Source organism: Papaver somniferum, chromosome 3, assembly GCF_003573695.1.
Source record: "Papaver somniferum cultivar HN1 chromosome 3, ASM357369v1, whole genome shotgun sequence".
NCBI lineage: Eukaryota > Viridiplantae > Streptophyta > Magnoliopsida > Ranunculales > Papaveraceae > Papaver > Papaver somniferum.
Window position 1 is genome coordinate 155,817,264 of NC_039360.1, and position 12,994 is coordinate 155,830,257.

The 12,994-nt window shown below is 34.1% G+C and overlaps 1 long non-coding RNA gene across 4 annotated transcripts; it reads left to right on the forward strand.

Moving 5' to 3' along the window:
• The first annotated feature begins 771 nt into the window (after positions 1–771).
• Positions 772–9,309, forward strand: LOC113357722. 4 transcript variants are annotated; one of them, XR_003363891.1, is made up of 15 exons: positions 772–946; positions 1,804–2,269; positions 2,385–2,554; positions 2,662–2,766; positions 2,880–2,977; positions 3,977–4,002; positions 4,201–4,273; positions 4,412–5,881; positions 6,002–6,071; positions 6,179–6,428; positions 6,510–6,594; positions 6,979–7,094; positions 7,485–7,593; positions 8,635–8,769; positions 8,896–9,308. It is a non-coding gene; the product is annotated as an uncharacterized LOC113357722 (long non-coding RNA). The 4 variants fall into 4 exon arrangements; XR_003363890.1 differs by having other exon boundaries at positions 4,412–6,071; XR_003363892.1 differs by having other exon boundaries at positions 4,412–6,071; positions 6,179–6,391.
• Positions 9,310–12,994: the final 3,685 nt, after the last annotated feature.

Here is a 12,994-nt window from a genome sequence, read left to right on the forward strand (position 1 = left end):
AAAGAAAAATCAAAACAATTAAAAATAATAAAGTTGCAAGCAATGGAGAGAAATATGATCAGGGAATCCTTCTTCGTTACTAAACAGTCATCAAAGTAGCATATTCATCTATTCTTTGTAAGTCACAGATTATTACCGACCGTAGGAAAGCAGGTACGTTTAGCTATCCCCAAAATTCCTTATATCAATGGAAAACAGGTACGCTTAGTCTCCAAATTTTATCCGTCTGAACCACCTTGAGGTACGCTTACAAGATGTAATTCAGTCGAATGCCTTAAGGTTTATGAACTTAGGTTTGATCCTAATAGTTAAACTCAGTACGCTCGGTCCACTTACTAGGGTTGTTTTTACTTGCGATTACTCCACAGAGTCCCTCTGCAAGGTTTAGCAATTTCTACTTGTGTACGAGTTATTCAACAATTACGGATATCCTAACTCATTACTGGCATTAGATTCACTAATAAACTGACTTAGTTGGCCACCTAAACAATTAATTTAACAATTAATCATATTATTAATTAAAATAAAAACAAACAATCATAGTTATAAAAAGGTATGAACTTTGTCTCCATGATAGCCTAGGCCATCAGACAGACGTCATTTAACGAGGACCCCGATCCCGCGGTTGGGAAGCTACGGATGGAGTTTTTCAATGGACGGGTAGGAAAGTTCTGTTAATGTTAAGTTGGTCATGTGGGTGAACCAAATATTGGGCGGGTTTAAGCTCTTGGCCTTCTCTCTCTGTTTTCCACGTATAGTTGTGAGGTTTCTTCTTCTACTTACTGAGTTTTTCTTTGGTTTCTCCGGCACTGCCGCCACCACAATTACCACCAGAAGCTATACCTTCATCTACTTCTCCTTCTCGATGAGAAACAATGATTCGAAGTTAACCACACATCTTCTCATCTTTTAGTTGATTTTAGTTGGTCATGAAAGGATTTGCTAGGTAAGAAGAGATTTTGTTATAGTAATTGAATTTTGTTAATATTTTAGAAATCAAAACCCAGGGTTTCATATATCTGGTGGTAAATTTGGGGGGTTTTAAATATATTGTTATAAGTTTAATGGTTATTGTGTTAACTTGCTAAGAAATACCAATTTATCAATTTCTTATATGATTTAGGGATTTCTGTTCGTTTTTGTTTCGAGTTATTGAGTTGCTCTGTTATATGCTTTTGATTTTTTTTGTTTATGTAATTTTATTAGTGAGTTTTTGCAAATTCTTGGGTAATTCCATTCCGTTTTTGTAGATTGGTTAACAACCTGTGGACAATGGCATTCAATATATAGATAAAAAGTCAACTTGATGGGGTTTAGGTGCCTTCATTAGCTCCTTACAGATTGATTCCAGACATGAATCTCCTAATTGAGGCCTATTGTTTGCATACAATTGAGTTTGTGTTTGAAAATTAGGTCAAAACAATGTAAGAGTTTTGATTTTTGGTATCAGCGTTTTCTCTGACTTGCGGATTGAATTTCTTAGGGCTTATGAGATGTTCACTTCGTGCAGGTTGCTTGAATAAAGTCAGATAAATAAATTGAGTTTCATTCAGTTGCATTACGTTGTTTTCTGATTAGTTAGTTCATATTTTTGTTCTTGCTTTTCACAATATGTTATTGCGATTATCATCCTTCATGCAAGTTAAATATTAGATTGTATTGATGGCATTATCTTATCGGTGAGCAATGATGATGGTTGGTTCAGATTCCAGCATAAAATGGAAATATTAGCATTTATGTCTATATGTCTATTTGATTAGAGAAACAAAAGTCCACAGTCTAATTTTATACAACTATATGCAGGTACAAATTAGGGGAGGAAAACATTTCTAGCTAGATGTCTCAGCAGCTTGGTTTTTCGAGGCAAATAAGGCTCCAAAGGAAGCTTCTCAATAAGGATGTTGAGAAGTCATTTAGAAGGCAGCTCAGGAAATGTGATAGCCATTTGTATACGTTTCCGGTTAGTAGCTTTTTTGGTCTTTTTAAACAATACATAAAGGGTTATTATGGGACTACATCGCCGATTTAGGTATTGGTAGACAAATTCGGCCTGACCGATATAGCGGTGCAAGACGGAAAGTAAGAGAGGACATGGATGACACTGAAAATATAGTACTGCTCATTGGAGATGATAATTTATCACCGAAAGGATAGTTTACACATGGAGAAAGACACAGCAGCATAGTGCGGAAGATTCCCAAAATTGCATTTGAGTGCAGTTTACATAGTTTGACTGGATAATCTGGATTATTAATATAATAAAAAAAAGGTAATCATCACAGATTTGACTGTCCATTTACTTCCTAGATTTTGTCTACTGGATATGAGCTTTTTTAACTTCAACATAAGCGTTTTTTTCCCTACCCATCTACTATGATACGCAGGGAAAAAGCGCTTTCAACTTGGATGTCACTACATGAAACTGGATAGTATTGTCCAATTGGCTACCTGTAGGAGTTGTTTAAGAGAATATTTTCTCAACAGGATATGTATGTATGGTGACCTACAGTATTTTAACTGGATGATCTGGATTATTAGTATAATAAAACAAAAGGTAATCATCACTGATTTAACAATCCATTTACTTCCTAGATTTTGTCTACTGGATATGAAATACGTTCTCGCATTTATTTTAATTTTAATTTATATCTATCGTGACAGTGACTCCCTACTACAGTGAGTAGACAGTATATTCTAAATGTGACCTCAGCTGGAGAATGAGAATGGTGTATTCGTCATATATTACTTGCAAAAAAATCTTATCAGGTTTGAAATATCATCAGATAACTTGGAAGAATTGACAGTGTGACTTACTATAATTTAAATTTTTTCTAGGTGGTATTTTTGTCACTAATGTTGTATCTGCAATTATTTTACAGATGAACAAAATAACTTCGTGGAAATGCTCATTCTCCTGAAGTCTGGGTAACAAAGAGAAGATTGTGCATCTTCGCCGTCTTTTAAGCAGACAAACAATGTTTGTAATTATATTACTGGATGTGCTTTTCATGGGTAGGTTTGATGTGGTGGTAAATGGTGAATGCTCTCTAAGTCTTCACAGTAACAAACGAGAGAATAGGTAGCAGGATCCTGTGTGCGACAGAGATATGTTACTTCTTGAAAAAGTGGGTACTTACTACCACTGTATAGGGTTGCGTATGATGATATCCTGTTGTAACAGCACGACTGCCACAAAGCCATAGCGTTTAACTTTGTGGCAGTGGATAGAGCTGCTTTTAAGAAGTTATATCTAGACGCAATCCAAATCTATTTGAACCAATGGAAACTTGATAATTGTTGTTGTTGGGGCTTTCGATGCAATAGTAAGACAGGTATGGTGCATTCTCACAAACATAGTCAGGTGTTAACCTTGGTTCCATCTCTTAATTGCTTAATTTCCTCACTAAATAACATTATTTTACGTTTTTAATTTCTTGATCTATTCTAGCAGTTTCATTATATATAATTGGTTGGGGACCCTAATTTTGTTTTCACCATCATCAAACTATCAGCATCAGGCTATTGAAGCGAAATATGAAGAATCCCTGGTGATTTCACGGGTTTTCTTTTTGTGGTAAGTTCTTTTTTAAAAAACTAATTTATTTTGTAGAACTTTTAAACCCTGATTATTATTTTTTGGTGATATAATTTTAGGAATTCTTAAATAGGTCCTGAATTTTTTTTGTTGGTAGAGAAGAAGATGTATTTAATACTGATGAAATCTGAGTACTACATGATTTAACCATTCAATTTCAATATGAGGTTAACATTCAATCATCTTAGATTTTTGAATTATGTAAATTGGAATTGACTAATATACTATTCTAATCGTCACTGCCCTAATCTTCACTTACGGCTTTCCCTTTCCCGTATTCTTTTTATCTTACAGCTTTCCTTTTCCCTGATCTCTTTTGGTCTCTTTCTTTCTCATCATATTTTGTCATCTTGACTCAGTGTTATGTTGATTTGTTAACAGGTACATAAACGAGAATTCTCAACCAGGTGAGAATTTGACTCACTGTTATGTACCCTTTGCTCTCGGTGTTTTGTTTTTTTCCCCCGTAATACAGTATCAATAGGTCCCTAATAGCGACTATGTACTTACCATATATTACATGAATACCGAAGCTACGGAATTTGCCATCTAACACCTGCACCAGCTTCTCTAAAAATATTTTTCTCATTGCTGTTTTGTTCTAGGGACAATCAGAGGTTGAATTGGAGCTGAGGTCGTAAGAAGCATTTGAAATATATCCTCTGGCCAAATTTCATGGTACGTTGTAGATGTACATATCTTATTGCTGCATATAGTTCAGTTGACTTGCAATTTAGATTATTCCATCTTTTATTTTTATGTAATATTATGTCAGAGTATTGTGTGTGACTTGGATACCTTATTCGAGCGACTTAGGTGGCAGAGCTCAGTGCGACACTAACATGAGATATTTGAATCTGCCAACTCCAATGAAGATCTATAATTGTTATAGTATAATGGGTAACACAATTGAAGTATTTGCTATTGGAATTTCTGTTTTGGTTAATAACAATTTTTAATTGATTTTAAAATCCACAGACAGATGTTGTTTGGTTGCATTTAGTCTCTAGCTATTTTACTTTGCTTTCCCAGCTATTTTTTGTTTGTAAAAGCAGAAAACCGCAGTTCTACAAAGTAATGGCCTTCATTTGAGATATTCTGTTGTGCACCTAATTTGGCATCTTTTTTTACATGGCTTTCATTGGTACAATCTGAAATTTTACACCTTTGAGGCAGAAATTACAATCTAAGTTGAACATTCATTCAAACTGGAGGTTCAAATCACTGGGGTAACATCTGATTTTTTCTTCTTTGCTCTCTTGCCACCCATGTAAGTAGATCTCTTTACATGAGTGGGAAAAAATAGATTTACCAATTCGATTTTACTTCTTCTTTGGTTTTTCTGAAACTAAAGATGTGAATGTTAAATGCTTTAGTAGTTTTTGTTCAATTGAATTGATGGGTAAATTTATTTTTTCGGGGTATAAATGTGTCGAAATGGATAGTATGCATGTTGCTATATTCCTTTGAATAATGTGATTGCTGTTGATATCATATGCAGTCTAGCATATCACAGTTTTATCACTATGTGATAAGATTGTCGGTACTAAAGCTACATTAGTGGAGGGAGTCATGACCCTTAGGTTTTGGTGGCTTCTCTACTTAACTATGAACATCTTGGGAAAGAGGTTTATTAGCGAGTCGCTCTTAACTCAGTTTCATCCTTTACTCTGATTGTTTCTTAGTTATATACAGGGGTCATACATCTAACCTCCCTCTCTTACATTTTTGTGTTATATACCCTTGCATCTCATTATTTTTCAGGCGGAATCCAATATAGCTGTGGAATACTGAGTACTGAGCATGAAGATTCGTGATTTTCTTAAATTTATTATTAATAATAATGCAATCTTGAAACACTGTGGTAGTAGTTATTCTTATGTAAGAAGAGCTTTACCTTTTATGACCTCGAGTAGCTGATAATTGCAGCTCATATCCTTGCACGTTTTGCATTATTGATTTGGTTCCCCTTAATTAGAATACGTAAGAAACTATATGACTCTCATCTGAAATTTGCCATGCGAGAGGCCCAACAGTAGACCTCCAGGATCATATGGTGGAAAATCAAGTGTTGCTGAAAAGTCGCAGTGATCCAGAAGCATGTATTTTAGTCCAGATTGAGCTCGTGTTAGAGGCAGGGTCTCCGGCTTTCAATGCAGTTTCTGCTACGTTGAAGAGCTCTAATGTAGAAGTCTCTTTATTCCACTTCCAACACTTAGAAAGATCTATCTGAAGTCTGTTACCCCTGGATATAGCAACGTTCACAGCTTCAACTGACACCAGCAAGTGCTCCATCTAGAATTCTTAAACCTAAACGAGTTGATACCATTTCAGTTTTATTTGTGTAATCAATATAAATTGTTTACTCTTCTGACTTTTCTTTCTGATGCCATGTTACAAATGCAGCTACACTCCAAGCACGTTAGAGAGAAATTCAGACAAGAACCCTCAAAAGAAAGTTAGAGAGAATCAGAAGGTAAGTGCATGTTTGCCGCACTCCATTGTTAATACTGGGTGTATTTTGTCCATTTTATTCTTAAAACTGCTATTGCTAGCAGTCTGATGTAAAATTTCCTTTTTCAGATGAACGGCTCAGGCTTCACAGGCCTGATTCGCAGATATATATGCTCAGGCTTCCGCTTCATAATATCACTGAGATAGTCATTCAAGTGCTACCCCTGCAAAAAAAATGGTAATGAAGACCCCCCGCAAAATCACAAACTGATCTGTAAGACCTAAGGCGAACAACTTTCCTCCCATCACATCAACATAAAGTGATTTTTCACGGTCGAGGAGGTACAATAAACCGTAAACGGGTGCAAAATACTGGGAGGTTTATTCTTAAACTAATTCGCGTTCATGGTAAATACTTCGGTATTAGTTGAATTTATCTACATCACTTTTCTTTATGTAGGAGTTGTAGGAAGCAGCTACCTACAATAGCTGTGAGCGCGAACAGATTTATTGGTTTGTTGGTCTTTGCATCTCAATATATCCAGGTAACAACATGTAACATAAATATGGATTCATTTTCTGCCATTAACAAAGCTCCATTATCCTAAAAAAAGGAAACATAGCGTTTTTTAAGCTCATTGTTTCATGTTCATCAGTTGGTAAAACTCGATTATTTCTTCCAAATCCTGTTTAAATATTTTATGGATAGTTTCTTAGAACACAACTGTTTTAATATTCAGAGTTCTTATCGTTCGCATAGTGGTAGGTAACATCTTAGTCGTGATTTCTAGACCTAGATTTTTTAAATCCTATGTAGTACAAGCGCATCGAGTATGTCAGAAATCTATCTCTTTAAAAAAAAAAATTGGTTTTGGTTTCTTTCAGTAACCAAGGGTTTTTATTTTTTCCCTAATGTAATGAATATGTAGGGGCCAGTGATAAATGCCAGAAAGAGAGAAGAAAGATAATTGATGGGGTTGATTTCCAACATGTTCCCCTTAGTGAATACAAGCAGAACATGCAGTCAATAGTCTCCTTCATTAAGGTCCTACTTCGCTCCCTCTGTATCTACAATTATTTCACTGTCCAACAGTTAATCATGAGATGGTACACATATGGTGTTGCAGTATGCTTCTTGATACCTCTATCTCTTCTCTGACTATAATTTTGGTGTTGCAGTATGCTTCTTGATACCTCTATCTCTTCTTGATAGAATATGTACATATTTGATGGTTCTTTCTCACATGGTAGGAATAATAAAACTCTGGCAGACGGGGAAAAATATACTTTGGCTGGATTACACATTCAGACAACATTAATTGCTACAATATAATGAGTTAACATTTTTTTTACCCATTTTCCATGTTGTGCAACAGTATGATGCAGTGGGAGACTTATTTTTGGGGTTATAATCAAAATCTATTGATTTTTCTAGATAAGAAAGCTTAAAATGGGAAATGTTTCGTGACAAGGGGGTAATGGGACCATGGATGCCGAGGAAGCGTGATATTGGGGATTCTATGACTTTGACTAATGTCCATCAGGTGCTTCACTTTCTTATATTTTGTTTTGTTAATGCACAAAATTTGGGAATGTGTGATTATTTAGGCGGGAGGTGAGAACTGTGAGTATTTGTCATCGCTTTTGTTCTGAGAAGTTTCTAACCATCTATTTCTAGCTAATATTACTTTCTTATATGCAAGAAACCACTGGAATTTCAAAACTTTCAATGTATTACTATTAATCCATGTATAGCTTACATGGTGTGTCCGAAAGTATCACATAACTTCCACATCAACTTGATATGTCAATGAGAATTAATATTGTTTTATTATACAAATCTTGAAGCTTTCCTGGTATAGCATCAAATTTCATTTACTGAAAAACGAGAGCTATTCACAGATCTTGCAGTTGGCTTTGCTTCTTTAAAATCTATCTTTGGGTACCAAAAATAGTGAAGTTTTTATTAATATCTTGGCACTTCAAATCGGGTCTTTAATACCTTGCATTCTTCCCACGACTAGCACATCACCTTAATGACTGTATATTATTCTCCCCTCCACAGTCAAGAAGTATTTGTCCCTGTTGCTCCTCTTTTGCATTTCAAATGCACATAGTGTTTACGTAATTTATAGGAAAGCCTGTTAATATATTACAGTATCCGTGGAGATTTTTTTGTGTGCATTCCCTACTCAATAGATAGTAATGCTCAGTTTGGGCTTTTCTATTGGTATTTAGGATTTGCTTCTTATGTTCCTTAAATAAATTTCCAACGTTCTAGGCATGTATCTTAATCAGTTGAGTACTAAATAGTTGGGGTTAACGAAGGACTTCTTTAGAATGTATTCCCTTTTGTAAGGTCTTAAGTTGGCATAATGATCCGCAATTTTGTGAGTTCATCATGATGTTCATACCCCTTACTATAGGTTGCACTATTTAGAGGAGTTAAACAATCTGGATGCTTCTGAAAAATCATTTTGTGGATTGGAATAATACTCACTTTATAGAATCTATAATTTTATTTGAAACTATAAATTATTATAAAAGCTTATTTTTGGCTTTTAAAATTTTATCCATCTTTGTAGGATCTATCATAGGTGCATTCAAGGATGAGAAACGGGTGTTGCGTTAGCATGTTGAAGTCTGTTGTCCAGTCTGAAGAGTTCCTTACAAACTCTAAAAGTTGTGTAAAAAAGTGGATGCTGCATTTCTCAGCTTAGGTTGGTTTTGACTCTTTTCACAGTTGGTTACTAACATTTTTGGGTCTGATTTGTTCTTTTTTGATTTATTGAATGGATGTTTGAGAAGTTTTTGGGTCCTAATTTTCTTCCCTTTTGGTATGTCAGCTTGATATAGCTATAATGCCCCGCATCTCCCGTTTGACTACATAAATCATTTGAAGAACCCAAGGGAAATACGTGAAGAGGCCGAGAATGCATATGAAGCAGGGTTATAGACTTAAGATCATGATTTAGAGACAAACGATATAGACTTTAAGATCATGCATGATGTTAGGGTTATATGTGCGTACGAAGCAGGGTGTCAGGTATACTCTCTTCTGGCTATGCCTTCATGAGCAAACAATTGGAATTGTATTTGCTGTCTTAGCTCAAATGGCAGAGCATATGGTGTTTACCATGTAGTTGTGGGTTCGACTCCCACAGATAGCATAGATGTATGAGTAAGCCAAAACGGTACATGCATTCTGATACTCGTACAAAGATATAACGCGACATAGGCATACATATAAAAAACTTTTCATCTTTATATTATAGATATGGCGCGACATAGGCATATCTGTAGAAAACTTTTCATTTCCGTATTTTCTCTATCAAACAAAAACCAATATCGTTTTCTCAGCACTTCGTTCAAAAGAGAATATGTTGGAAGTTGATTGCGCATTACACTTAAGTTATTTGAAGATTTTTGCGAGAAGATGATTGCATTTGCATAGAACCTATGAGTTCGTCTGTAAATAAGATCAATTAGCTGGAACAATAATTGTGATGAAAATAAATTATAGTGGAACCTGCAAGTAAATTAGTTATTATTAGTTTGAAGGTACTTTTAAATATATTTGTGCTCTTTTAAATTATAGATGAAAATAAATATATTTGTGCTCATAAATTTTCTCAAATCTGTCTGTTAGATATGTGATGCAATTCCAAATCGTACCGAGAATTCAAAAAGAATTTCCTTTTATAAGAATGAAAAATGGATTTTGGTTTCCGTTCGCAAGCAATATGAGCGAGCCTTGAGATTACGAATCTCCGCTTTTTATTCCCGTAACTTATAGTTGTTTAGTTACTACTATAGAAATTGTTTTTTGACTTCGGAAAGCAAAAAAGTTAGAAATTAGTTTGGGTGCAAAATTTCAGAATGACTTTTAAAAGCAAAACATTCAACTTTTTGTGAAGCAAAAACATTTTGCTTCTGACTACTGCTTCTGCTACCTAAAGAGGCTATTATGGCCCAAGACCTACGCACGTATGCGTTTGTGTGATATGATAAGAAAAAATGAGTTGTGTGATATGATAAGAAAAAATGAGGTTAACATTGCATAAAGTAATGTTCTCACGCGATATGCATCAGAGATACTACATAGATGTAGGCATTAGACGTACTACATAAATATAGAATTGAGGTAACTGTGAAATCGACTAGACATTCATAATAACATATACACGAATTTTTAATTTTTAGTTTTCTTTTTATACTCTGCCTCACATGAAACCTCAAGTTAGATATGTCGTATGAATGTTGAAAACTGGATTATGGTGCTGCGTGATTTATCGGCGCTATACAATATTTATTTAAATTTACTAATGGAATATCGTATCAAATTTTTGGATGTGTACCGTTATACGATGTCTCATTTATATTTTGTGAGAATGAAAATTTTCAAATGAAAGATAAAGAAATGTAGCTTTCAAAAATATTCTTCATTTGAGTGACAATCTTTGTTGCGTTGTTTTACTGATTGCGTTTAATTGAGAGCGGGAAATGCAACAACTACAAGATTATTTAAGTCGTATAAACTGTGTTTGTGTTTGATCAAGTAAAATTACACATAGTGTGACTATAATATATAGGGAGAAAATTAAAAGAAGATAGACCAAATAAGGGACGATACCTTTGATTATATGTGGCTAAAATCTGGAAAAGTTATCGGACACTTCTGTAAATATATCCCCTGCTTATAAATCGCCATTTAAATAATTAATTTAATAAATATATCAATTTAATAAATCACCATTTGAGAAGAAGCAAATAAGACCTTACTAGGAAACTGAAAATGCAGCGTCATATGTTATTATTTTGTAGATCTTAATAAATTTATGATAATAGATTGATCAACTGGTCTGTAAAATAATAACAACCTACTCCCAATATACATTTTAGGGTTTTCTGGTAATTGATGTAAATATTGTGTTCTTGCCACTTAGGACTCTTGGTCCCACTGTTGAGACAAAAAATTGTGAAAATTTGCAGCCGCCCTACAGAAGTATATAGTTCATCACATAAACCGCTTCAACAAATGTTGGCTACAACAAATGCGCCGATTGTAGTTTCATATTATATCTACTATATGAATTGTCTTCCTCCGTTGTTTGTTTCATTTTGTTTAATATCCAATCCATTTGGAAATATCAACAATCATTCTCGGTCTGAAATTGACTATCTTATTACCATCAATCATTGATAGGTGATAGATCGAGATCAATCATTTTCTCATGTGAATGATATTCTTCACATGCTTAATAGGGAATGTACAAAGACCAGAAGCACGTGTTGTCACATAGAAAATTGATGAGATTGTAATTGATGCTCATTGTAGGTAGATGTTGTGATCGTTTATGTGTTAATATACTTCCCTCAAACAATTTTTGAGCATCAATTAGAAACTTGATATGGTTGAATGTTATTTAGAGTATTGATTTGATCTAATTTCAATTTTTGTGTGGATCGTAGCAAGTTATTAAGGATGTTAACTACACAAGTTTTTACTGAGATTTCTCAAAAACAAAAATCTTCTCTAAGGGATTTTCAACGACGAGATTTCCACCTTGATCAAGCTCACCAGACATTTCAGTGTTGTACTTCTGGAAGTTTACCCTCGGAGTTCTCTTATTATTGGCTTTATTTATTATTATCAGCAACCAAGAAATGTCATGAAAATCCTTGCAAGGTTATCTTCATATTAGCATGTCTAAGACTAGATTTATTCTTAATATTCTGTTTCTACCATAATCTAAGATATCAAAAGGATTTAGAAAGTTGTAAAATTTTTCTGAGAAGACATTTTTTTTTACTTCAAAAAATTAATCCGTGTAGATGTTTGAGATTTTTGGTTTCCATCATTTAACAGTCCAACATTGCGGTCATTCTTCCTAAATTGGTGTCCAATCCTAGATTTGCAGCCAAATAAACAGCTGCAAGAGCATCAGACAATTAAGAAAACTTTAAAATCATGCATTTGTGAGTTTTTCAATATGGCGTTCTTTGCAATCTAAACATCAAATTATGGGTAGTGGTTGACTATGTAAGGCACCGTGAACTGCAGCTTCAAATTTTGGAAAATCATGTCTTCAAATTTACAATTTTGTTTCATAGATATTGAAAACTCTCATTTTCGCATTACCATGTTTGTCCAATCAAGTCAAACTAACTTGGCTAAGCACCGGTCAAGGCATGGAAAACGATTCCATTGACAACCAAAAACATATTGCAAATTGATTGTTGTTGAACATCTTGATTGCCAGTTTACTTGACTGTAGTCAAGGTCTTTACTTAGCCCTATGTACCGAGTATTTACCTAGAAGTGAAGAAACTAGAATTTAAAATCAAGTAAACATCTGAAATATGTTAAATTAAGAACCCTAATATTGGATAACCATGAACATGTAATCGTATACCAAAACCATAGGTTGAGAATGTAACAAGTAATAACATGTTGAATCTTCTCTTCCAAATTAAATAGGCTTATTATGGACTAATTTAATGTTCAAAATATAAATGTGAACTTAGCATTATTCATAATTTAATTAAGAAAACTTATATTGAATAACCATGGATAAAATAAAATATACAATGATGAAAGATTGAGCCAAGGACATAGACAGGATAATGCCTGGAGACATAAGAAAAGGCAATCATTGCTCGAAAGTAAATTCTGTAAAAGATCAGAGCTATGACAGTGGTACTGAAAAGGAACAAGAACGCATTATCAGACAATAAATGAAAGGGAAATCGATTCTTGAGGGATTCTTATGGGTCCTTAATCAAGAGCCAAAATATTCTGATAGTGAAGAAAAACTGAAGAACTTCTTGGAGTATCAACATCAATAAAACGTTATTAATTTGAGTCACTAGAATTTAAAAAAGAAATGTCCAAACATGAATTTGAAACGAAAAAGTGAATGGAAGACTATGCAAAAAAAAAAA